General features: G+C 45.1%; 1 protein-coding gene across 1 annotated transcript in view; it reads right to left on the bottom strand.

The window, feature by feature from the left end:
* KCNH4 (potassium voltage-gated channel subfamily H member 4) overlaps positions 1 to 25304 on the bottom strand; it is a 541864-nt gene that overhangs the window by 354473 nt on the left and 162087 nt on the right. The window lies entirely within an intron of this gene.

Raw genomic sequence — 25304 nt, forward strand, 5'->3', positions numbered from 1 at the left:
TCTGTTGGGTGCGGTGGTGCGTGGTGGGTTTCTGGAAAGTGAAGTGGATGCAGCGGTGGTCGGTCCATGGGAGTTCGGTGGTGTGGTTGAAGGTGACGTGGGGGCTAGCGGAGAAGACGGGGTCCAGCGTGTGGCCACCGGAGTGTGTTGGGGTAGTGACGAGTTGTCTAAGTCAGAGGGTGGCGAGGTTGTCGATTAGGGTGGTGGTGTTAGGATCGTTGTTATTCTCCAGGTGAAAGTTCAGGTCACCGAGGAGGGCGTAGTCGGCGGAGGCTAGGGCGTGCATGCTGACAAGGTCGGCGATGGAGTCATGAACTGTGGCCGAGGTCCAGGGGGGTCTGTAGATGAAGGTTCCTCTGAGGGTGGTGTTGGGGTTGGTGTGGATCTGGAAGTGCAGGTGTTCGGCGGCGCTGAGGGTGTCGTCGGTATAGGTTGTGACCCTGATGGTGTTCTTGTCGACAATGGCAATTCCGCCTCCGACTCCATTGGTGCGATCCCTGTGGGTGATCTTGTAGCCATCTGGAATGGCTATGGCGATGTCTGGGGCCCAGGAGGTGTTCATCCAGGTCTCCGTCAGGAAGGCGACATCCGGGGTGGAGGTGTCGAGCAGGTCCCAGAGTTTGACGGCGTGTTTGCATGCGGAGCGGGTGTTAAGTAGGATGCATCGGAAGTAGTTGCGGTCTGGCTTGGCAGGAGGTTTGGTGATTTGGAGGCTGGTGAGGCTGCAGTTCCGGCAGGTGAAGGGTCCCTGGGTGTGCTTAGAGGAGGCCAGGAAGCAGGTGAATGCTCGTCCAGTGTTGAGTGCGCGGAGGGTGCTGGCGGTGTAACGGAGTTGCTGGCCGTGCTGGTCTTGGGGACCAGGGGTCCTGGTGCTGGGCGCAGTCTGGGCGCCGTCTGGGCGCGGACGGGCGCAGATGGGCTTGCTTTAGGCGCCTTCGGCGCGCCAGCAGCACGTCTGCGCAGCGGCTGCCATATGAGGGGAGTTGGGAGGAAGTGGCAGCAGGGAGGAGGGAGGGGGAGGGGGACAGCGAATGGGAGAGGAGGGGGCGGGGCCGCAGGGACACAGCAGCGGGAAAAGAGAAACTGAAGTGGAAGGAGGGGGGCGGGCCGCAGGGACGCAGCGGCAGAGGCCGAGGGGAACGGAAAAAAAACCTCAAAGCACGGGCACCTGGAACAGAGGCAGCACCGGCACGCGGTGCAGGGGAGCGACCTGCCTGAAGCAGGGTCAAGGGTCGCTCCCCTCACTGCGCAGCGGCTGCTATATGAGGAGAGGTGGGAGGGAGTGGCAGCAAGGATGAGGGAGGGGAACAGCGAATGGGAGAGCAGGGGGACGGGGCAGCAGGGACGCAGCGGCGGGAAAAGAGAAACTGAAGTGGAGGGAGGGGGGCAGTGCCGCGGGGACGCAGCAGCAGGGGCCGAGGGGAACAGAAAAAAAAAAAACTAAAAGCACGAGCACATGAAACAGAGGCAGCACCAGCACGCGGTGCAGGGGAGCGACCTGCCTGAAGCAGATGCAAATTACTCTACACAGGGAAAACCGTCTGAGGGTAGACTACATAAAATGTGAGATGTTGCGGAAATTACATAAGTGACGAGTGAGAATATTATGCAATATTGTCATTGCCCAATTTTTGTAAACACAAGGAGTGAAAGTCGCTCCTGAATTAGAGCATGAAGCAAAAAATCTACCAGGCAATGATGTGAAAACAGAGGGAAAGAGCAAATGTGTGGGAAAGTTAGGGTTCACATACCCAGTGCTTAAGTTGAGCCAGTGGTTGTCGGTGAGGACCATTGGCACCCATTTTTTGGGATCAGCACTTATTTTTACCCATAAGCAGTGCTTTAAAAGGGTCGGTAGTGGCAGGTACTGAGTAAGGCACTTTTTTATTTGGAGAAGGAGTGTACCTTGCAGGGGCGGCTCCTTTGCAATGTCGAAGAAGCCTCGCCCCCCTGGCTAGCCAGCAGCAGAAAAATAAAGAAATATTTCACTATTGTTTTATTTTTCTGCTGCTGCCTCAGCCAGCATATGAAGGGAGAGGCGGGGCTGGGCCATGGGAGGGGGGATAGTGGAGGGGGAGTTGAATGCACCTACGTGCGTATGTGTGTTTGGCCAACCTTCTCAGGCCGGCCAACCACACATGTGCACTTAGGTTTCGCCTACCCGGCTGTGCTGCACAGCCCGGCGGGAGAAACTGCAAGACCCCAGGGCACTGTCTGAGCGGCAGAACAAGCCACTCAGACCCATCCTGGTGCTGCTTTCATGCTAGGTTTAGCATGAAAGCAGTGTGAAAATTGCTGGGGAGACTGTGCTGGTGGCCCACTGAATTCTGGGACACCACATCGAGGGAAGAGGAGCGACAAGCAAGGCGGCAGTAGACGGCGTCACCATGGTGAGAGTTAAGTTTATTTTTATTTTTTTATTATTATTATTTTCAACTCCATCTCCATCCCCTTCATCCCCCACAACCCCCGCCACTTTTCTGGAGATTTACGGCCACCGCCGCTGGTGCCCTCCCATCCCAGCAGACGTGCAATACTTTTAATTGAAGTGTATTAGCCCTTCTCAGAAGCGAGCAGGTACTCTGGCCTAGGGTATGTGCACTTCTTCTTTTTCCATTTCAGCCACTGCTCATAAGACATTTACAGAGGGGAAAACACATGAAGGAGGAAGAGAAACTTGGAAAAACCGAAACCGTCACATATGTTTGACATTCGAGAGACTCTGTAAAGGCTGCTAAGGAGTGATCGAAATACAAAAGTGTGGGCCCCGCAGACAGCAGGAGAGAGTGCTTGGGTATCAAGTTTCTTTCTTTTTCTTCAATTTTGGAAACTAAATAACTTTCATACACATGGCCTTTGGTGTACAGATGTGCTAAAGTACCTGAACATCACGTAAAAAGTAATTTTATGTCAGGGCCGGAGGCCGGTATTATGCTTTTTTTCTTGCATTTAATTCCGTAGCAGATAGGGAATTAAACAGTTAACAAAAAGAAAACTACACATCCCATCAGGCTTAGGAGATGAACTGCAGATGGCTGCTATTGAATTAAACGCAAGAAAGAAAAGCATAATACTAGCCTCCATCTTTTAAAAAAATAGGACTTTCCTATATGTGTACTAGGAAAATACACATTGATTGACATATTTCTTATATAATTTGTTGACCTCTAGACACCCAATGTACAGTTCAGGTGAGCACCATGGCAACAAGGTAATTTCCCAAAAAGGCAGAGAATAAGGAGAAAGTCGTCACTAAGCCTCCACACCTTTCCTAGAAACCACTGGCATCTTTGTGCAGGAAGGACGAGGATTCTGAAGAAAACTGTGGGGTTTGCAACCTCCACTAGCCATGCAAAGTGTAAACCAACAACATCCCAATGTGAGTTAAGTTTTAAAACAAAGTGGTGACTGAAAAATCCTGCAAAGAAAAGGCTTTCAGAATAAATGCCTGAAAATCATACTTTGTGTGGGAAGATTTTCTTGGAAAGCCATTTTGGGGGCTATTTCGCTGCAGTGATGATGCTTTGTGAAGGTAAAAACTTGCAAAGCTTGATGAAATTGCATTAAGTCTCATGTTCACAAAACTCGCTGGTGTAATTCTAATTTCACACATCTGTAGAGTGCAATCTCTTTGCCTACATTTCTGCAAACACCTGGTACACTTTGCTATAACCGTCAAATCTAACAAGGAATGTTTCCCTTTCTCACTGAACTAAAGAGAGCTCTTCTGTCAGCTGCTAAAAATAAAACAATTATAGTCAGAATAAATGCAATCTCCCACTTTCGTCATTTCATTCTGCTTACTGATAACACAAAATGTAACTGTCATGTAGCTTAATTTTCACTGACAATCATATACTTATTCTTCCTGTACCAATAAGGTGTTTTACAAGATGCACATACATGATGCACAGCAAGACACAAAAGGGAGGTGTGAAAAACTCCTGCCTGTGTGTGTTTGCACACTCCGGTTTAGCAGTATTAATCACCACTTATATGACCAACAATGTACTCATATTTTACAATCAACCATGGATGCCGTGTTGTATTAATTTTAGGCTTCCTGTGCGATTGCATGAGCTTTCCAATGTTCATGTCTCAGGTGGGCCCTGAAGCTAGAAGGCCCAGGGTCGCACATTTACTAAAGGCTCAACCTCACCTTCGAACTAGGGAAGTGAAAATGGGATTTAGGAGATGAATGAGCCTAGTACTGTATGTATGAATTGTATCTTCTCCTCAAGGACGTCCAGCCCTTCCCCAGGAAAAAGGTCCTGACACCTGCCCATCACATACGTGTTCACTGAGAGAAACAAGTCTCTGACACGTTTAAGGCTCTATATAGATAGAAATATATATATATATATATATATATATATATATATATATTTATATATATATATATATATATATATACACACACACACACACATACACATAGCTTTACTTTTTTGTGTATTTTTAGCTCTGTGCTGCAACCTATAGTTTTTGAGTGGGAGCCCTGATCAGTTGAAATGACAATTGTCTTTTGATCTTTGCTTTGATGTCTCCTATTTTGTATTAAACGTTAGATGCACTTTAGGCTTCCCGACTTTTGTGTACACGCAATTTAAAAAAAATGATTTCAATTGTTAGTCTGTAAATAAATAGATGTTGCCATTAGCCATTTCTATTTTTTGGTTATGCGTTGTCTTAGAAGATCGTGTCTTATAATATCTATTTATTTATTTGTGGCTTTTTATTACATGGGCTAGACCATTGGGTAACAGAACACGTTACATAGGTCTGAATTGCATGAGATACCAAAAATATGCAGATATACAAGATATGCCGGTTACTTGATCTAACTGTATATGAAATAAACAAAAGAACAACATTTTACTGTATCAACAGTTTGTATAATTTGTAGTTGGATCATGACTTAAATTGTATCTGCAAACATATTTACAATTACAGTGTCATTTTAATTATTGTGGAATCAGTTCCAGGAAGCCATAAAATGTAGCGCGGTCACAAGAGGAAATCACTTTGGACCTGTTGCTGTTTTAATTCTCTTTTGATGATTTTACAATACAGGTGCAGCAAACATAAAATGCAAACAAAAAACAAACACTCAATTGAATATGGTGGTGAAGCTCACTACTTCCATAATACTTCTACCATTCCAAAAAACAGAAAACACGTTGAAAAAGCATTGGAAATGCAAAGAGGTTTAGCTTCTCTATGCTGTATACACACATCACATAGCACAGAAGGACACATATGCTCACCTGCAGATACAGCAACACACTTACATATGTGCAGGCACAAGCAGGTCAACATTCAACGAGTGTGAAAAACAGGTCTGCGAGAACATACACGTCTTCTTTAAGCCAAAAAGAAGTCGGAAAAGTAAATACGATCCTAAGGATAGAATACTTTCTAAAGTAATGCGCCAAAGTAAGGAGAAACTCCCACACTCTGGGAATTTCTCCCATTTAAAGTGAGATCCTCCCTTTTGCCCTCACCAAGCACCAGTCACAAAGCCTGCAATTCTAAATACTTCCTTACACAATACATTTGCCATGGATGCCTCCAAAGTTCCATCAATGCCAAATCTAACAAGCATTTACAATGCAACGGGTCTCGCGTTTGCTCATGTTAGAGCTGATAGAGTTGTAAACTACTAACCCGACTTTTCACCTATCGGCAAAAGTGCATTTATGTACGTAACCCGAAAAAGTGCAATTAATCATGTAAAGCGCTCGACTTCTGCCAAGCGAAATCGCGCTAGTAAATTAGAGAAAAAGTAGTCCACGAGCCGGACAGAAAACAGCGAGCCTCGCATGTTTTCTGTACTTGGTCGATGCGTTCGAGGAGGGCTAGCCACCGGAAAAGGCATGACGTATGCATGCTTCGACTAATGAAAGCAAGCAGATTTTATTAGGCAAGCCCACGAACCAATGAAAAACACTGACGTGACGTCGACAGGGCTCCGAGCCCTTTTCTAAACACTAAAGCGTCTCACTGCGATACGCATGGGCGAGCACATGCAACGCAGGCTCGACGCTAAAAACGGCAAAAGTGCTGCACTGATGCTTCATTTGAGAGCATAAGGGTCTTCACATTCACCTATTCTGTAGGTTTCCAAATAAAAGGTCCCTTCTAGTGTGCAAGATGGGCTGATGGTGTGTATGTATACGGTATTTCTATGGCATCGACTTATGAGAAGGCAGCAGGCACTGTACATGGTCGATGATATCAAACTGACCTAGACATTCTTGTGGCTTTCACAAACACTACTTTGCAACCCATTGATTTTCCCAAATGTCACAAACCTTAGCTCAATCAGTCATGTCCAGGGAGGCTTGTGGAACAACCACCTCTCAGGAAGGAAGAAGGAAAAGCCACCAAGTAATTTATTATTCCGAAAAGGTTGATTGATTTACAATATCATTTTCGGGGTCCCAGACTCACTAAAGTAATTTATCCTTGTTATTATGTTTCACTTTGGCTGTGTTTAACTCAAGAGATTCTTTTCAGTCAGGCACTTCTCGGACCAAAGGTCGTTAATATCGATTTCAGAAATTTAGCCATTAATCTTACTATGCAGAATATTGTGCTTTTTGGTCACTGTTAACGTGCCAGCGCCAAAAAAGCAGCCGAGGATGACCATGTTATTAGTTTTTAGCCTCGCCGCAGGATGACCATCGTAAAACAAGTTATTGAAACCAAGTCTTGAGTGACTTACCACCAAGTGGCAGATGTTTACTCCAGGTATTATGTAATCAAAATGGTGATAGGCGACTTGGCCGATTTCTTTTACTCGAATCATTTATTTTGATATTTTATTCTTTGTTGTTTCCCAAACTGAATTTAGCACAAACGTTTTACTCAAAAATCTGAAATCTCCTATACGTCCGTTAATCTATATGATAGCCTGTCAGGTACCCACATCTACACCAAGTAGTAGTAACTCCTTCCCTGCAGTGTCTGTTTCATAGAACTTGCCTACACTATGTGTATCACTCGAGGAGAGACTATCAAGTGGTCTAAAGTCATTCTAAGATTGTGCATTGGGGAACACACTCCCTGCACTGACCCACAAGTCTGAAGCCACTGCCAACTAACCTCGGGGTGATATTTGATGCAGTTATTGTGTTTGTATCCCCCAAACAAGTACTGGGGTAAAGTGTGCCAACTTGCAACTCTCCATACATGGAAAATCACACCTCTCCTGCAAAATGACCAACAGGTAGACTTAATGTGAAACTTTCTAACCCTATTCTTGGAATATTGAAACATGGCTTACCTAGGCGTTCCAAAAAAGGCATGATGAGCTGAAACAGCCTCAAACTGAGTGCATCAGGATGTGTTTGACTGTGAGGAAATATGACCATGTAAGAACAGGTCCAAAGACCTCCAATGTCTCTTGGTGAGTTAAGGATCACATTTAACATGCTTCACTATACACAAAGCCTACTGGAACAATATACCATGCACCTGAAGATATTGACACCCCACTATCCACCAGCCAGTGGTGTAACACAAAACGATGGGGCCCCCATGCCGAACATGATGAGCGCCCCCCCCCGAGACTCCCAAATCGCATAGATATTCATGGGCTGAATAGGGGGCCCCGTTAACTTTTGGGGACCTCTGAAGGGTTGCCACCCCTGTGCTGCAGAGGCTATGGTGACCTGTATTATGCCCCTACCACCAGCCCACAATCTACACTTCATAGCTCATCCACCAACAAGCCTTCAAGCAACAGAAACACAATGGTAGGCCACTGAGAGTTCTGGGCCCGGGCTCTAGAACAGGCTAGCTCCATGCCTGAGGCAAGGACCGAACTAAGGGCCAGATGTAGCAACCGTTTTGCATGTCGCAAACTGTGAAAAATGCAGTTTGCGACATGCAAAACGGCCATTGCGATGCAGATTCACATTTTGCGAGTCAGTACCGACTCGCAAAATGTGATTCCGACTTGCAAATAGGAAAGGGTGTTCCCTTCCTATTTGCGACCGCATCGCGATGCAGAGTTGATTTGGGACCGCGAAAGCGGTCGCAAACTAACTCGCAGTTACCATCCACTTGAAGTGGATGGTAACTCATTCGCAAAAGGGAAGGGGTCCCCATGGGACCCCTTCCCCTTTGTGAATGCCAAAAAAAATATTTTTTCAGAGCCTACTCTGAAAAAAACGAAACAAAATGGTTTCGGTATTTTTTTTCTTTTTGCAGCTCGTTTTCCTTTAAGGAAAACGGGCTGCAAAAAGAATTAAAATAACTGCTTTATTAAAAAAGCAGTCACGGACATGGTGGTCTGCTGTCTCCAGCAGGCCACCATCCCTGTGAGTGCCTAGACTCGCTATGGGGTCGCAAACTGCAACGCACCTCATAAATATTCATGGGGTTGGTCTTTGAGACCCCATAGCGAGTCGCAGAAGGTGTCTGAGACACCTTTCTGCATGTCGTATTGCGAGTTGCAATTTGCGAGTCGCTATGACTCGCAAATTGCAAGTCGCAATTTACTACTTACCTACATCTGGCCCTAATTGCCCTTCTGAAATCTCCTGACACTGAACTGCTCAGTCTGGCCTTCAACTTGAGGATGCAATGTCAAATGCAGTGGTAGACGACTGCTTTGGAGAGGACGAACCTTTTCTTATCAGTCTGGGTTTTAACTGCCTTAGATCTGAGTCCAAAACAGTTCTTTGTCCAACTGAGACGTCTAACGAAGTCAAGAAGCAACCTCATGTGCTTTGCAAACCTTCTAAATAAATAGCTATGCTCTATGCTACACGGCAAGAGTTGAAGTTTTATTGAATACGTTTGGGCCGGATGTAGATTTAGCGGAAGGTTACATCATCATAAATGTGACGGCTATCCCACCCACCTTCTTGAGAGTGCCATAGGATGTAATGCACTTATACCATGGCAGATGGTATATTTGTTATGTTTGTGGTAGAGTAACCAGTCTCCGAAACTCGAAATCAGGCCCTTTGTTTCTCAACAGTTTTCTGAAGTCCAGTGTTTTGAAGGATAGGTTGGGCTTGCTCTGTTGTGTGTGGCACTTCACTCTGAGGCATTGGCCTTGTGCTGTTGTCTTGTTGTCATCATTTAGGAGACTGTCTAACGCTGCTCAGGTGGTAGTCCCTGCCCGGTATGTAGTGGATGTCAGCAATGAGTTCTGCACTGAATGCCTTATTTGCATAAAGAAGCAACAGTGTACCTGACAACTGGTGATGAGTGATTTGCAGCTTGAACGAACATTCCACCCTTAGTTAATGTTGCTCTAATAGAAGGAAGACAAACATTAGTTAATGTTTATAAACAGAGTAAGCCCTTAACGATTTTAGTAGTACTAATTACAAATTAGGGTTCAGTGAAGTAACCCGTGACGTTTTTAGGTGGCAGCTGATCAAATAATCTCAAAACCTCATTTACCTGGGAATTGCCTGTTAGTTCTAGGCATCCGCGTCAATTTACTATTTTGACTTTTGATTGACAGCGCGTTGTGGGAAATCTGAGGCAATTAGGAGCGCGTGTCACGCACTCCATTTCCGTCCTCATGCAGGTCTCTACTCTGGGCTCACGTGTGTGTTAGTTAACTCAGCACGATGACATCAGCTGTCAATCACAGCACATGCTCTCGAGGAAGTACTTTGTTCAGTCTGATTTGAGCGTGATTCGAACACATAAAGAAAACCCTAAAGACCCGGCTGCGAAATAAGCACACAGACTCCAACACACTGCTCTTCGCGCCTGAAGGGAACACATTTTCAATGCGCAGGCACCAGGAAAGGAGCATACTGCAGGCATGGAAGGCACTCGTTACTCATTTTGACAGTATACATACTTATATAGTGAGGGTTGTGTTAGGTCAAGGCACAATTAAACACGTACCCATGCTAGGCCTCCACCTGCAGGTTTGCCTATTTATTTATACTTTTATATTTCATTTAAACTTGGATTTATTTTGTTTAAAGGTGTACTTTTCAGTGAAATGCAGTGATAGGTTTTGTAAAAACTGTAGAAGAAAAAAAAGTGAAACAAAGCTAAAACCTGCAGCCTGCAGCCTTGCACTGGAAGTGAACTTATAATGCTGCAGTCAATAAAGCTCTCTGCACTACAAGAAGACAGCTTTGCTGTTAGCTGGATGTGAAACAGAACAAAACTTGGGAGCTCCTTTACAGAGGAGTGGATGAGAATACTGCGTTCTAGAGGGCAGGCGGCAGCTAGATTATTTCAAAGCTGAAGAAATATTCTTTGCCATGAGTACAGTTGTTGTACTATCTCTAAGGTAGGTTTGAGGAAGGCATGGTTGTCGTTTCCATTCCACCCGGCCTTGAAATGACTGCAGTTGCTTTACTGAGGGTGTTTTCCCATTTGGCTTACGGGGGCACCATTTTGAGGCCTTTCCTAGAGATTATTATTATTATTATATACATAATACAGAGGGTTTGGGTCAACCCTCTTCATCCACTGGTCTGCTCGACTGCCATCCAGTTTTAGCTTTCGCCCGTCACAGTACACAGCATGAGTAAAAGGGGCAGATTTACTAATATTTGGGGCTGGGTTTCCACCGCAAGTGACGCAAACCAGCAAAAACTGTTTATTTCAAATATACTTTCCAGCGCAAAACATGTTTTGTGCTCTAAAACTGCCTGAAAATAGCACAAAGTAGTGCTTTGTGTTGCTCTGCATTACTTTGCATCAAGGGGGTGTTTCATAGGTGGTATATGGGAGTTCCTATGCAGCCCCCTGCAAAGCCCTTTCTCCTAACAATAGAACACAGGTTTTGTGTAAAAATATAAAGCTTTTTTAAGAATAGCATTAACTTGAAGAAATTATGTTATTCCTCCAAACTTTTCTGAGTTTGCATGAGTGATTCACTGTACAGCACATATCCAAAGTTGGAACATTTTTATAGCTGGTTTACGCATAGTATTTTGTTCTGGAAAGGTATCGCTCCAGTACAAAAGCTATGTTAAACATGAAGCACATACCCTTTCACAGTGGTGCAAAGGTCTGTGTGTGGCACTAGGCAACCTAACTGTACGCTAGCGCTAAGGAAAGAGCAGGACTCTGCATATCTTTGTAGATAGGGCATTTTCTTGCTCACTCGCCCTCACGTAATACAGTGCTGCAAGTGTGGTTGACATTGGAAAGATGCTGTGTGGTGCTATAGTTGGTCGTAGAATGCTTTTTGATGTTCCACGAAAGCCTAAATATGGGTTATCAGGGTTGTGAGCCCCGGCCAAACTCCTCAAACAACTGCAGTGCATACAAAACACCTCTGCACGCCTGATCCTTGGTGCCCACCGCCACAGCCACATCACTCCCCTTCTGAGAGACCTACACTGGCTCCCCGTCAACAAAAGGATAACCTTCAAGCTCCTCACCCACGCACACAAGGTGCTCCACAACACCGGTCCAGACTACCTCAACAGACAAATCACCTTCTACACCCCGTCCCGTCAACTCCGCTCAGCCGACCTCACCCTCGCCACTGTCCCCCGCATCCGAAGAGCAACTACCAGAGGCAGATCCTTGTCCCACCTCGCTGCCAAGACCTGGAACACCCTTCCCTTGCCCCTATGACAGACCATAGACCTGCTGACTTATAGGAAGCGGCTCAAAACCTTGCCCCCCTCTACCCCCAGCACCTTGAGACCCTCGAGGGTGGTAGTGCGCTCTACAAATACAATTGATTGTGTTAGTTGCACTTTGTACAGGCTGTCATTAATGCACTGAGTAGAGTTTTTGTGTTGTTTTTGGATTTGGACAATGAAAGTAGTCGTGTTAAAGCTAGTTGCTCTCCAGAACCATTGTGGCTTTTATACATTAGTGGGATACTGGGTGGTTCTCAGTGAGGTGGAGAGTGAGCCTTGATTGTCCGGTGGAAGAGAAGCATTGGTTGGATTTCACTGATTTGGGCTAAAGGACATACCATACCTGGACCTTCCTCAATTGCTGACACCGAATGGACACATTGATAATTGCATTTGATTTGAAGGCCTCCTTAGATCTCTCAAACATCTTTTTATTCAGAACCTATGGAGGTTATCAGTAAATCCCTTTGAGGGTTATATACCAGTATTGCTTCCAACCCTAATAATAAATTGATCATTCTGTATAGAGCATCGTTTGGCAGTTTCCCATTCTAAGCACTGGGAATAATAGGTGTTACTAATACCCAATTTATTGGTACTCAGTTACCAGCATCTGTAAGATGGGAGGCTGGGAAGGCCTTGCCCGGGTTCAAGCACGTGATGCTCAGATCAGGCATAAAGGGAATGTTCTTTTCACTGTCTCACCTGCACTATGTTGCTGTTGTTTGCTGCTTATGCTTCTGTGTTTTAACCTTTAGAACAGCCTGTATTAATTAGTTAGATTTGTTAAGTGCCTGGAAGCTAGTCTGTTCCCATATTTGTTTTTGTTTTATAAATAAAAACAAAAGCAAATAAGTACCTCCTGTCGTACATGACTAAAGCTGCAACCAAATGGCATCTAACAAGCCTCTAGCAGACAATCTTCTTCAGCATAAATGTGCATCATGAACAGAAGCGGCAGCACAATAAACCGAAGGGAAAACAAAGGGATTAAAATTAAACAGCAATGCCGACCAACTCGATGTGCTGGCAGCTCGCAGAGCTCATTGATTAGGCTTTAAAAAATAAACAAGCTCTGGTAAAATCAATTACTCTGGCCCTGCATCTCTGTATTTTTTATGACGATTGCGCTATGCGCTTTGCGCGTCACGGACAGAATGCACTATTTGCATCATCTGGTTTGCACAGGGAACTTTAAACACATAGGGCCATATGTACGAACACTTTTTCCCATAGACACAGAATGGGTAAAAACCTTTGCTACATCTGGCCCATAGATACTGCACGACTAGTACAAAACGTTCAGTGCAACCAACATTTATGTTGTGCAGTTGGCTACAGGTGATTGACAAAGGTACTCATGGTTACTTATTTTTCTGGACTTGCACTTATTTTATGTACTTTGGGAACTTACTTTTCATCATTGGACTTGGTGTAGAGCGAGAACGAGAAAAAGACGAAGAAATCAAAAGATAAGAAAAAAGTGGCAAAGGAAGAAAGCAGAAAAGAAAATGACCCTGCAAGAGTGAGACAAAGAGACAGGAAGTGTATGATGGTGGAAGGGTGATGAGGAAGAAACAACACTAGGCTGCGCTGGTAACTGGTGCAAATAGGTTCCGCCCATTTAGTCCACCAGGGTTTTTCCCTTTTGATCACCTGTTTTTTTTACTTTTACTGTGGGTGAGTCTCACTACAAGAGTCTCATTCGTGGTAAATTTACTGTAATTGGATTGAGAGCGTTTTCTGCCAGTGTTTGACTTTTAAGATAAGGCCGCTGCGAAGCTGCAGGGGAAAGGGTACTGGACTGGTTACACGTGAACATGTGCACGAGTGTGGGCTATTCATGAGAGACTTCCGTTTTGTGCAGTCTGCCAGTGCACATAGGGAGCATGCCTGTGGCAGTTTTAAACTGCAAGTTTGGCCAGTCAAAATAACCCCTTTTGACGGACCAAATCCTTCATTTTAAATATTAATGTCACCCCCTAAGTAGGCCTTACTGTCCTTACGGCAAAGGGTGTCCTTACAGTGAAATGGCCCCAAAAGCTATTTTCACAGAAGCAAGGCTGGCTGCTTGTATAGGGAACCACTGGGCAACATTGCTACAGTTAATAAATGCTAAAATTGGTTTGGTAGCAACTAGAGAAATATTTCAAGGACTCTTTTTTAATAGTTAGTGAAAATCCATTGTAACAGTAAAGTTGAATGTTGTCTAACTATTGAGCAAAAACACTTCTGAAAAGTTGCCTTTTTTCTGCCTAAAGCCTCGGGAGAGCTTTCTGTAAGTATTCAACTGTCACCTGGAGGCTGGATAGCTCCCCCGTGGTGAGGAGTGAATTACTCCTGGGACTGGTTTAGGATAACAACAGAGGAGGAGCTGCTCATATCTATGACTGCATGGCTACACTTCTGGGTGGGCACAGCAGTTCTGCACAGTGGAAGGAAGGTTCTGAAATGTTGGATGTAAGCAGAGATGGGAACTGTGGGTTTGTTGCAGAAGGGAACACAGGAAATGCTGCAAACTTGGGTAGGGTTTCCACGGGAACTTCTACCCTATTGATTAGGGAGGGGCCAGGAGTCTCACTCCACCTTCAAGAGTGTGCCAGACATAAACATTGCATTAACAGTGCCCTCAGAGAGCAAGACCCTGGACCTGGGAGGCAACAACAACAGAGTAATGGACAGCTGGAAACAAAAGCCATCTGCTGCTCTGCAAAAGACGGACTAAGGACTTTGTCTGCAGCAGGAGTAGATGGGTCTCTCCAGGACCAGTGGTGCTGCCATGCTTATGCTCCCTGAGGACCAGTTGAGGGAAGACCTGAACTCCAGTACCTCCATGGGTGCCTTCAAGATAACCAGGAGGTTATGGGACCTGGAATTGCAGGCAGGAAGGTGATCTGCTTTCTGGTGGTAGAGGGGCTGTGCAATATGCCCCGGCCAGCAGGAAGGGAGATAAGGGTCGGGAGAGAAGAAGACTGGTGCAGGTAGCCAGTCAACCCCGCTCCCCACAAAGTGTTCCTTTTAAAGACTAGGAAGTCTGTTCAAAAGTCTCCTGGTGACTAGAGACCAGGACAAAAGATTGTGAAAATCGGCATAATAGAGCCAAAGTTATGCTCCTTTACAAATTTGACCCTTGACCTCAAAAACAAGGAAGAGAGCATTTGTGGCGTTGTTACTATTCTCTCAATTCCCCTCAGGGTGGGCTAGGGCCCTTGGTCGGCGCTATGTGAATTTTTTCTTAACTATTACTCCTTTGGGTGGGGGCATGTGTGAGGCCTGCTTCCCGTACTGCTGTATGAACCTAGAGGTTTCCACCTCTCCGGGGTCCGAAGCAAAAGGAATTACAAGGGCACTCGAACAACACACTAAACCAGGGAGAAGCAGAAGGTTGTGACGGCCTCACAGTGCCCGGCGCACTCTCAGAGAAAAATAGTGCCTTGCTTCAGTCGGGGATGGGAGCCACAAGGAAAGGCTGCTCCTGCCTGATGCACAAAGGAAATGTTGCCTACTCCCGTGCAGCCCAAGAGGAAAGAGACTGTGTGCGGGGAGCCGGTGGGCATGAGGCACTTGGCCATCACCCTGCAGGCCCTCAATGATATGCAAAGTTGTGGGTATCCGGGGTGGGACAGGGACACCCCAGAAATGAACGTAAAGAATGTGATGCCAGGCCACAATAGAAGAGTAAGCAAACAAACTCACTCACTTGATATAAAAACGTGTTAGTAGGGTGATCCTGGATAGGCTAGAGGAACGGTTAACCTCAAATGAGATTTTAACCCCTCTGCAAGTTGGTTTTCGTGAACTCATCAACACTAATGATCAGGTGTTTCGACTTCAACTATTATTATAGAAAACAATCTCTCTAGGTGGCGGTCACCTCTATGTGGTATTCATAGACCTGCGGTTTGCGTTTGATCTAGTGCCATGATCCTCCCTTTGGCAGTATTAACTGAGTTGAGGGTCCCCAAGTACTTATTGGATATCATTGTCAGAGTGCATGATAACAACTATGCGTAAGTCAGATGTGGACAAATGGGTGAACTGCCCGATCCATTTCCTGTTAATAGAGTGGTAAGACAGGGTTGTGTCCTCCCGCTACATTATTCACATTGTATATCAATCAACTAGTTACACATTTGAAATAATGTGAGAATGATGCACCAAGTTTGGCAAATGTAAGGGTCGCTGCCTTTTTGTCTGCAGACAACACGTTATTGCTCTTGAAACACCCATGGGCCTTTAAAAACTAGTAGATTTGTGCAAACAGACACCTGGAGATTAACCTTGGAAAAACTAGGTTTATGGTCCTCAATCCTTGCTGCTTCACCAGACCGAAACCCAGGTTAAAGGGATCCCACTGGAACAAGTGCACACCACTGACTAAATAGGGATCACATTAACTAAACATCTTGATTGGCATTCCCATACAGCTCATCGTAGACTTAAAATGGAACAAATAACCGCGGCAACCGATTAATGCATTGAAACAGTCAGATCCATCCTATTTCCCTAGCAATCCAAATCTATAATCATCAGGCCTTAGGAGTAGCCCTCTATGGTGCAGAGCTGTGGGGCCAAAGGGATGTGTCTGTCTTGGGGACAGCTGAGAACCGTTTTATGCGCCTACTCACTGGTCTACCTATTAGGACACCTTTGCTCCATCTCGGATTAGATCTGAGACACAGATCAATTTCGTACAAGATGGGAGTGAGGGTCCTACTTTTATTGAAGAGAAATCTGGGCCACTTCTGAACTGTGCTCCAACTGACAGGGTCTAGAAGAAGTTCTACGTACTCCAGGGCCATGCAGTGTATCCCGGATTAGTTAAGTAAAAATGACCCTGGAAAAGACTGGGAATGAGAGTCTATGGAACACTCCCGGGGAGGCCAGTGTGACCCCTAAACTATCCATTAGGTCTAATTACGGACAACATAAAATGGGAATAATGCATTGGCAGTCTAATCTAGGCATTCTAACGGATGCTTTTCTGGCACTAAAGGACGATTTTGCGGAAGAAGCCTTTCTGAATGAGACTGAACCTGTGATGGCCAGGAGGCTTTATCTATAGTTTCGCTAGGGATGCTGCAGCTTCACGACGTTACTGATAAATGGGTATGCGACCCCACGGTGGTGAAATGGCAGTGCCCCTCCTGTAGAGAGACCAAAGAAATGCCTGAGCATGTGATTTTTTTTTGCCCAGCTTACATCAGTAGTAGGAAGAAATGGATATTACCACTGTGTAGTAAATTGGGTGTTAGGGAGCACAGAGAGGCAATAAGTGGAGCGTTAGACAGAAATTGAGTGCCTCTCTAGGAAAGTAAGGAAGCAATGTGCAGTCAATACTGTACAATGCAATTTGTCATTGATAAGCATCCCAACATATTAGTGAGCAGGGATATCAATCAGGTTGTTTTTAGGTTTTTCATGAATTTTTGTCCTGTTTTATAACTGTTTTTAATTTTAATGTTTTTAATGAATTGGATATGTCCAAAGACTAATTGTATGGATTTTATCTTTAACTGATTGATTGTATATTTATATCTGATTTATGTATTGATGGGATGTACTTTATATGTGCTTTTATGGCTATACAGTTGAAATAAATATTGACTACCCAAGCAATCGGAGAGAGCGCCCCATAATGCAGTGCGAATGCCATAGTTTGCATATATTTGTTCCTTGTGGTGCACCAAGGAGAGGCATTGGCAGCACCAACATTGCTAAAACATGTTGTGGGGTATACAGAAGGCCGTCCCAAATAATGTTTTAGAAATTCACCACAAGTTTCTGGGATAGTGAATCAATGACCCTTTGGCAAGCTCTCATTTAATTTGAGCATTCTCAGGGTTGAATTATTGGCCTTTGGCCTTTAGAGTGCCGAGGTCCCTTCTGGGTAGTACTATTACTGCATCAAATGGCCTGAAAAGGTTAAAGGAAGACTCTAATAAATGGTCATTTCAATGAAATGCTATATTAATAATTTTATTGATAAATATTGCAATTCTTATGATTATAATAAATGTGTTACAAATGTGGTAACCACTTTGACAAAGCCAATAGGCTTGCCTTATATATCTTAATGCAGATGACCCTTTGACAAAGCCAGTGCACTTGCCTTGTTTAAAATGACACCCTGTTATATAGTGATATTAACTCTGATATGGGTGGGGGCACTGTGATTATGAGGTATGCGAACCAATAGGGGTGAAAGGCAATAAAGGGTGTCACCAAAGGTAGCTCATCCACCTACTTTATATATTTGTAATTTAACGTACAGTATTTAGTAGTGTGCGTGTAATAAATGTACTTTTCCTTTCTGAAAGAAAAAGCACTTACTTGACAATAATGTATTGTCTGTTGTTGTTGAATGCCAGTGAACTGGGATTACTAGCCTACCCCAACTCTCCTGAGAAAGCCCTAGGCTGGTGGTGTGCTTCACTACCCTGAGACGTCAAGTGCTACAATGGGTGTAAGAAACTGGGTTACTGATTGAGGTGGGTGAAACCCTACTCAAGGAGGAATCACAATCGTTGTCAGGGTGAAGGCATAAGCAAACCAGAAATTAACCTGAGCTCAAACATCTGGTAGCTTGGCACAGAGAAGTCAGGCTTAACGTAGAGGCAATGTGTAAAGTATTTATGCAGAATTTCAAACTCTAATAAAGCGAAACCACAACACAGAAAACTACCACATCAATTTAGAAACATTGAATAAATTAAACTAAACAAATCAAGACCAAAACATCAAAGATCCAATCAGTAGAAGCAGATATATGCAATGTTAAGGATAACAGTAAAAATATTGTCAAAAAGTGCAAAGCTCCATCTGCGGTTATCACTTTCTGCTGGACCAGGGCAAAGTCATAAGTTTAGGTTGACAGTGACGCAGCGCGAGCCGGCTACAGGGACCCTGTTAGGCTCGCTGAACACAGTACTTTAATCCGGGTTGCAAACAGATACGGAGTCCCATGTCAAGAAAGTGTTGCGCAATAGAGGCAATGCGAGGTCTGGGCGTTGCTAGGTGGCGGGTCTGGGGGACTCAGTAGTATGAGGCGATGTCCTTGCGTGGAGAAGGATCATGCAGCGGTGGTTCTGACGGACTGCGTTGGGTGAGGTGATGTCCTTGTGTGGATATGCGTCTGCTTTAGTAGGCTGTATTGGGCAATGTCAAGTCCTTGCATCAGGGAAGTCCACACAGCGGGGGCGATGCATCGATTCCAAGGAAGAGGTGTCAAGCAGCAGAGGCGTTCTGCAGGACATGCGCCATAGCACGGAGGAGATGCATCAGTTCTGCTGGATCCACAGATGGACTGGCAGAGCACCTTCAAGACCATTTCCAAGGGCCCAGGAATGAGGTGGCACCACTTGGGAAGGCAAGAATCACAGATGTCAGAGTCCAGGTGCTGGGTTTAAGGTGGTTGGAAGCCTGTTCTGTCCCTGAGGATTCTGATTAGGAGGCCAGCCAACTAGCCCTTAAGGGTCACTCTTGAGTCTAGGGTTCAGAGATGCCGGTCCAGTTACCCGAGCAAGAGGGCAGCAGGTCAGCACAATGGTGCAGCAGTCCTTCAGGGCAGCAGTCCAGCAGAATGACAGTCCTTTAAGCAGCACAGCAGTTCTTCGTCCTTTTAGAGGCTACAGATCCAGATATGTGCTGAAGACTTGGGTCTAACTGTTATTTATATCTGGTGCCTACTTTGGAGCGGAAGAGGATTCTAGAGGATTCCACCCCCTCAAGGGTTAAGCATCCGTTTCCTCCCTGTCCTTGCACCAGCTTGTCTGGGGTTACAAAAGACTAGCAACAAACCCTTTGTGATGTGCATGTGTGTTAGGTGAGTGGTCCTACCCCCTCATTAACTCATGGTGCCCCATACTGCCAATGACAATCTTCCCCTTGTCTCACTGTCTAGGAGCAATACACAGAGATCAACTGCCAGCCACACCTAGTCATGGGACCCAGGATCAGACTGGAGGCACCAAATGGTTCGGACAAAAAATTCCAACTTTCTAAAAGTGGCATTTTCAGAATTGTGATTACAAATCCGACTTTATCATTAAAGAGGGCTTTTAACTACAATTCTTTAGGCACCAAACTTGACTGTCTACCTGATCCCATTTGGAAGGTAAAGCTTATTAAATGTAATGGGGAAACTCCAATGTTATCCTCTTGCAGCAGTAAAACACAAATTTAGGAGTTTTTTCATTACCAAGACATATAAAACTTAAAAGTGCATGTTCTACTTTTTAAATACACTGCACCCTTCCCTCTGAGCTGTTCAGGTCCTACACTAGGTTGGTATATGTATTAAAAAGGAAGCTTTGGGCCTGGCAAAAGGTTTATTTTGACACGTCGAAGAGGCAGTTTAAAACTTCATGCACAGGCTGCAATGGCAGGCCTGGGAAATGTTAAAAGGTCTACTTATGTGCGTGGCACAATCAGTGCTGCAGGCCCAATAGTAGCATCGATTTTACAGGCCCTTCACCCATGTAGTGCCACTTTAGTGGGGACTTACAAGTAAATTAAATAGTCCAATTGGGTGTAAGCCAAGTCTACCATGTTTAGAGGAGAGAGCACAAGCACTTTAGTACTGGTTAGCGGTTGTAAAGTGCATAAAGTCCTAAAAGCCAACAAAAAAACTGGTTCAGAAAACAGGATGGTTAAGGCAAAAAGTTTGGGGATGGCTCTGCAGAAACGGCCAGGTCCAACAATGGGGTACTTGGTTCTCAGTAAACCCAGTAAGGAAACAATTGTGGACCTATTACTTGTGAAAGGCTTACATCCATCACAACTAATAACTCAATTTCTTAGAGTAACTTACAGCACTAGTTGCAGCCCCTAAGAAAAACTTCTTTGAAATGAATTCAGACTATTTACAGACGTAGACTAGGAAATCGTACTCCTACAAATTATTTGTAAACTTCATTTTAGCACAAGCTAATTTGCATGTGTAGATATGCTTATGGGAAAATATGTTGAGTTATTACAAATTCACTTTTCCTCCAACCACTTTTTTCTCAACGCTGGAAGAGGTTTTACTTCTGCCCTTGTCAGGAGTAAATTTCCAAACTTTCCCAAATCAGAAAAATATTAGGGGAAAGCTAGTCAAAACCAATAAAACATGCAAATTAATAGGTTTGCACAGACTGAAAAGAGCATTTCACCCCTGGAACTTTTGCTTACTGCTATCTCCAGTCCCAGTATGTAAAAGTGGCAAAATAAGGAAACTGCTAGTATTCAAGCCCTTCTATAGTATTAGCCCTGGCATATTCAGAAAGGCTATTACCAGAGCTCTTATATGACGAGATTGCAGCCATAATGTGCTGTTGCTCTACATGGCACCAAAGGGGCAAGTAGATTTTTGTTTTTACAGGAAAAGTAGATTTATGAAGGAACATGTCCTATGGACAAGTAGATATTTTATTAAATGCCCCACACCTATTTCTGAATCACAAAATTAGGTTAGTATATCAGAAAATGTGATTTAGTGGTGGCAAACCCAGTAAATTAAGGGTAAATCAGTTTATACATCAGGGTCTCTGTCCTATATTTGATGACGTCTTTGAGCAACATAATGATCGCAATTTGTGAAACACAGTGCTTATTGTGGGCTCTGTTCTGTTTTACCTCTAGGACAGAGCAGCTTTTTTCCCTCAAAAGAAGGTTGCTGTGACACAAGCATGTAAAAGGTTTGATGCAATCTTTGGGGGCTAAAACAGACAAGGCAGCGCTGTACTGCTGGGGAAGCAGCCCACAAGGAGAAGATAAAGAGTGAAAGTGGGGTTGGAAACACGGCCACCACAAGCAATCTCTTTAAATGGGGTAGGGGTGGTGGAACTAAGAGAGGCGTGGCATGAATCAGTCCTGCTCTATAGTGGCCCAGGGCTAAGGTTAGCACATAACTCTGTCACCAAGGAAGCAGGGCTGCAGTCCTGGCTTCTCAAATCAGTATTATCAAGTGTGTAACTTGAATTGCACCAAGTGAACTAGGAATACAACACCCAGAATGCATAAGGTTATCACAGGAAACCGGGATCAGGAAACCAGGACCCATCTGATAATCTTACTCTTGGGGGAAACGAAGGGCCAGATGTAGCAACATTCAGAATTGCGACCCACAAATTGCGAGTCAGAGCGATTCGCTATTTGCGAGTCGCAATTCTGAATGTTGGATGGTGTCCCTGACACCATCTGCGATTGGCAAGGGGGTCGCAAATGCCCACCTCATGAATAATCATGAGGTGGGTCGCAATTTGTGAGCCCCTTGCGAATGGCGGCCCTCACAGGGATGGTGGCCTGCTGTGAACTGCAGACCACCATGTCTGTGACTGCTTTTTAATAAATCAGTTTTTTTTTTTTTGTAATGCAGCCCATTTTTCTTAAAGGAAAACGAGATGCATTACAAAAACAAAAAATTAAACGTTTTGTTTAATTTTTTCAGAGCAGGCAGCGGTCCAAAGGACCACTGCCTGCTCTGAAAAAAATGTTTGCAGTGCCATTCTCAACGGGGAAGGGGTCCCATGGGGACCCCTTCCCTTTTGCGAATGGGTTACCACCCAGTTCAAAAGGGTGCAAAATGCGATTGGTTTGCGACTGCGTTCACGGTCACAAACCAATCCTGCATTGCACTGCGACTCGCAATTAGGAAGGGAACACTCCTTCCCAATTAGGAAGGGAACACCCCTTCCTAATTGCAACTCGCAAACCCGTTTTGCGATTCAGTAACCAGGTTACCCAATCGCAAAAGTTTTTGCACGTCGCCAACAGAGAATTTCGCTGTTTGCAATGTGCAAAATGCTTTCTACATCTGGCCCAAAGTTCGGTGTTAAGCAGTGTTATTCGTACTGAGTGACCACAGTATGGTCCATATTAAATGTGTTTGAAGAAGGTGGCAGGCGCAGTTGTGAAGCTCTATTCATCTGAGAATGAAATGGGGCCTTTCTTTGACTAACCTGATATACTGTTGTTTTCTCGTTTATTGAGGTTTAGGACCTTCAGCCGTTTTATAGTTGTAAACCTCTAATGGAGACTTTTTAATGTTAGCCCCCTAGAATTTCAAACAGGAGGCCAGGTGCAGGGTGTATGAAATGGCGCGCATCGCCCTCCAGCGTCGTGTTACACAACTGAGCCTGCAAGATGGACGCCAGGATCTGTGCTGAGCACGTGCGGATCCTTACCAGGCCTATCTAGAACTTCCTCTTGAGTTCAGACACCGGCCACCGGAGTTCACAGCAATGCCCTCCTGCTGCCGCGAGCTGACAGCTGCTGTATGCCAAGGGAGGCTTTGATTGCTGCCCAGACCTGAGTTTTGTTGCTCCTCGTCCCCTTGCAGCCTGGAACCCAGCTGGTTTCCTTAGAGATGAGGCCGGCTTGTCTGAAGGTACCGGCTGATGTTTCAGTTCTTCCTGTCACAACATCTCTTCCACGACGGGTGTCGTGTTCCACTGAGTATCTCCGAGGCCGCTCTGTGATCTCCGTCTGTCTCGGATGGTTAACCGCTCGAGCTCCGCTTTCCTTTCTCTCCGTGACTTTTTATCCCGGTGCATCAAGCAGAGGAAGAAAGCGGCTCATCTCTCATTACACGTCTCCGATTACAAAATTACCGGCTCCTGATGCGGAGGAATCAAGCGAGCGAGAGGTCAGTGGCCTCGGACGCGCTGACACGGCCTCGGTTTGCTCCTGCGGAGCATCTGCACGAACAAAGGCTAATTTGAGGATTTGAGATTGACATTTGCAAATAGATTTTGCACCCATGGAAATTTTCAAACTGAGTTGGTGGCTTAGTCTACAGGCGTTATGGGGAAATTCTGACATAGGATATGACTGATCCAATATCAGTAAAAGTAAATCAGGGAAAGTTATATACTCGGCCCAGATTTACTATGATTTTACATCGTGGTTGCGTCACTTTTGTGAAGCAGCCCTGATGCTGCGCCAATTTTGGCATTTGCTAAGACACTTTAATAAATACACAGTAATGTAACTCAGCACATGAAGGCTGCCTTGCACTACTTTGCACTGGGTAGGCATTGTATTAGGTTGAGCATTGGCGTTCCCTGGCATCCACCCATGCATTTTGAAGGAAACCCAGATTTAAAAAGATTTAAAACCCTGGGCTTGCGCCAAAATGGTGCGCCTACCCTACATAGGCATAACGAGGAGAAATATCTTTGTTTTTCGTTACTTCCTCTTTCCATATGTGCTGCATTCAGCACTATCGTGCAAGGGTGCGTGTGTTGGCACTAGGCAGCGCACAGTGAGCCAGTGCAATGGGAGAGCAGAAGTCTTTCTAAATATGGAACGTCTGCACCCTCCCTTTTACGCACCACAGATCAGCAAGTTCCATTGCTGTGCCACATGCTGTGAAATAATAGTCCCCTATGCATTGCACTGCCGAATGATACACCAAACAGCCAATAACATGAGGTGAGAGAGCGAAAAACCCTTTAGGTGGAGCCAAAGCCCACTCTATTGATACCTTAAAGGCATGGTAACAATAGGCGGGAGACTGCTTTGCACACTTCTTTGCTTGCATTAGGGCCCATGGCAACCTTGCTATGCTACTTCCTGTAATACACAGCTGCACTGGGTCTTTGGCCTTTGCAACAGGTGCCTCCTCACCTGAGCCGAACTCTTTCTCTCCGGGCCCTGCCCCGCTGGCATGGCCTTACTGTGTCTCTCTGCGCTGCTTGTCTGTTCTTGAATCCCAAGACATTGCCTTTTATCGGTGGTGTGGACAGATTTTATTGTATAATATTGCATTTATACAGCACGTACAACACCTGATGAGGTGTTGAAGACTTTTGTGCATACCCATGCCATCTCCAACCTCACACTGCCTTCTGGCACACAGCTCTAGCATTGCCAGTCTCCGTACAGGGCATGAGTGTGGAATAAAGGGGGAAATGGCCATTGAAGCCATTAAAGGGATGACTCTGGGGATATTCTAAATAATGCCACTTGAAATACTCTGTTTACTGCCTCCTGAGGGCCACAAACATGTAGAAAAGTAGAAAAAGATAAATAGGGTGGAAATGTACAGATTGGGGAGATGGAGCCTGAGGGCACATGGTCAAGCGGAGCAATTGGAAAGGGGTCTAGACTCTACTCCAGGAGACAGGCTGCAGCTCAGGGTCTGGTACTCGAGGCACTGCTTTGGTTGCTTTCGTCGCTGAGCACAGATGTCGAGAACAGTGCTCGGTGAGGGAGGCTTGCGTCAGCATGCGTGACTCTGCAGCCAGGAGAAGCATAAACCAGGCACTTCTTAACATTATGGAAAAGTGGTTTGCATTGGTTTATTGGTCAAGTGCGCTACTCTTGCGTCATGCGGATGGCCTGAGCTGCTGGGCCTGCATGCTTCTCGTTTCCCAAGGCATGTTTATGAATGGCAGTTTGTGGTCATCAATGTAAATATACTTATTTTTCCATTGCTGACAACTTGATGTGTTATCGTTTTGCCGGGTGATGCCAGAGATTCGTCCAATCGTGCATAATAATAGGACCAGTGCTTTAAATGGGCAGGTACTGTCTGGTACTGAGTACCTGCACTTCTTTAATTTGAAGGGGAGAGTACCCGCACTTCTTAGTACTGTTGCAAAACATTATAATGGATGAGTACCAGCACTTCTCAGGAGCAAACAGGTACTCTAAATAGAGAGTACCTGCACTTCTTAGTACTGTTGCAAAACATTATAATGGATGAGTACCATCACTTCTCAGGAG

This window comes from Pleurodeles waltl, chromosome 6 (genome assembly GCF_031143425.1).
Source record: "Pleurodeles waltl isolate 20211129_DDA chromosome 6, aPleWal1.hap1.20221129, whole genome shotgun sequence".
NCBI classification, from domain to species: Eukaryota; Metazoa; Chordata; class Amphibia; order Caudata; family Salamandridae; genus Pleurodeles; species Pleurodeles waltl.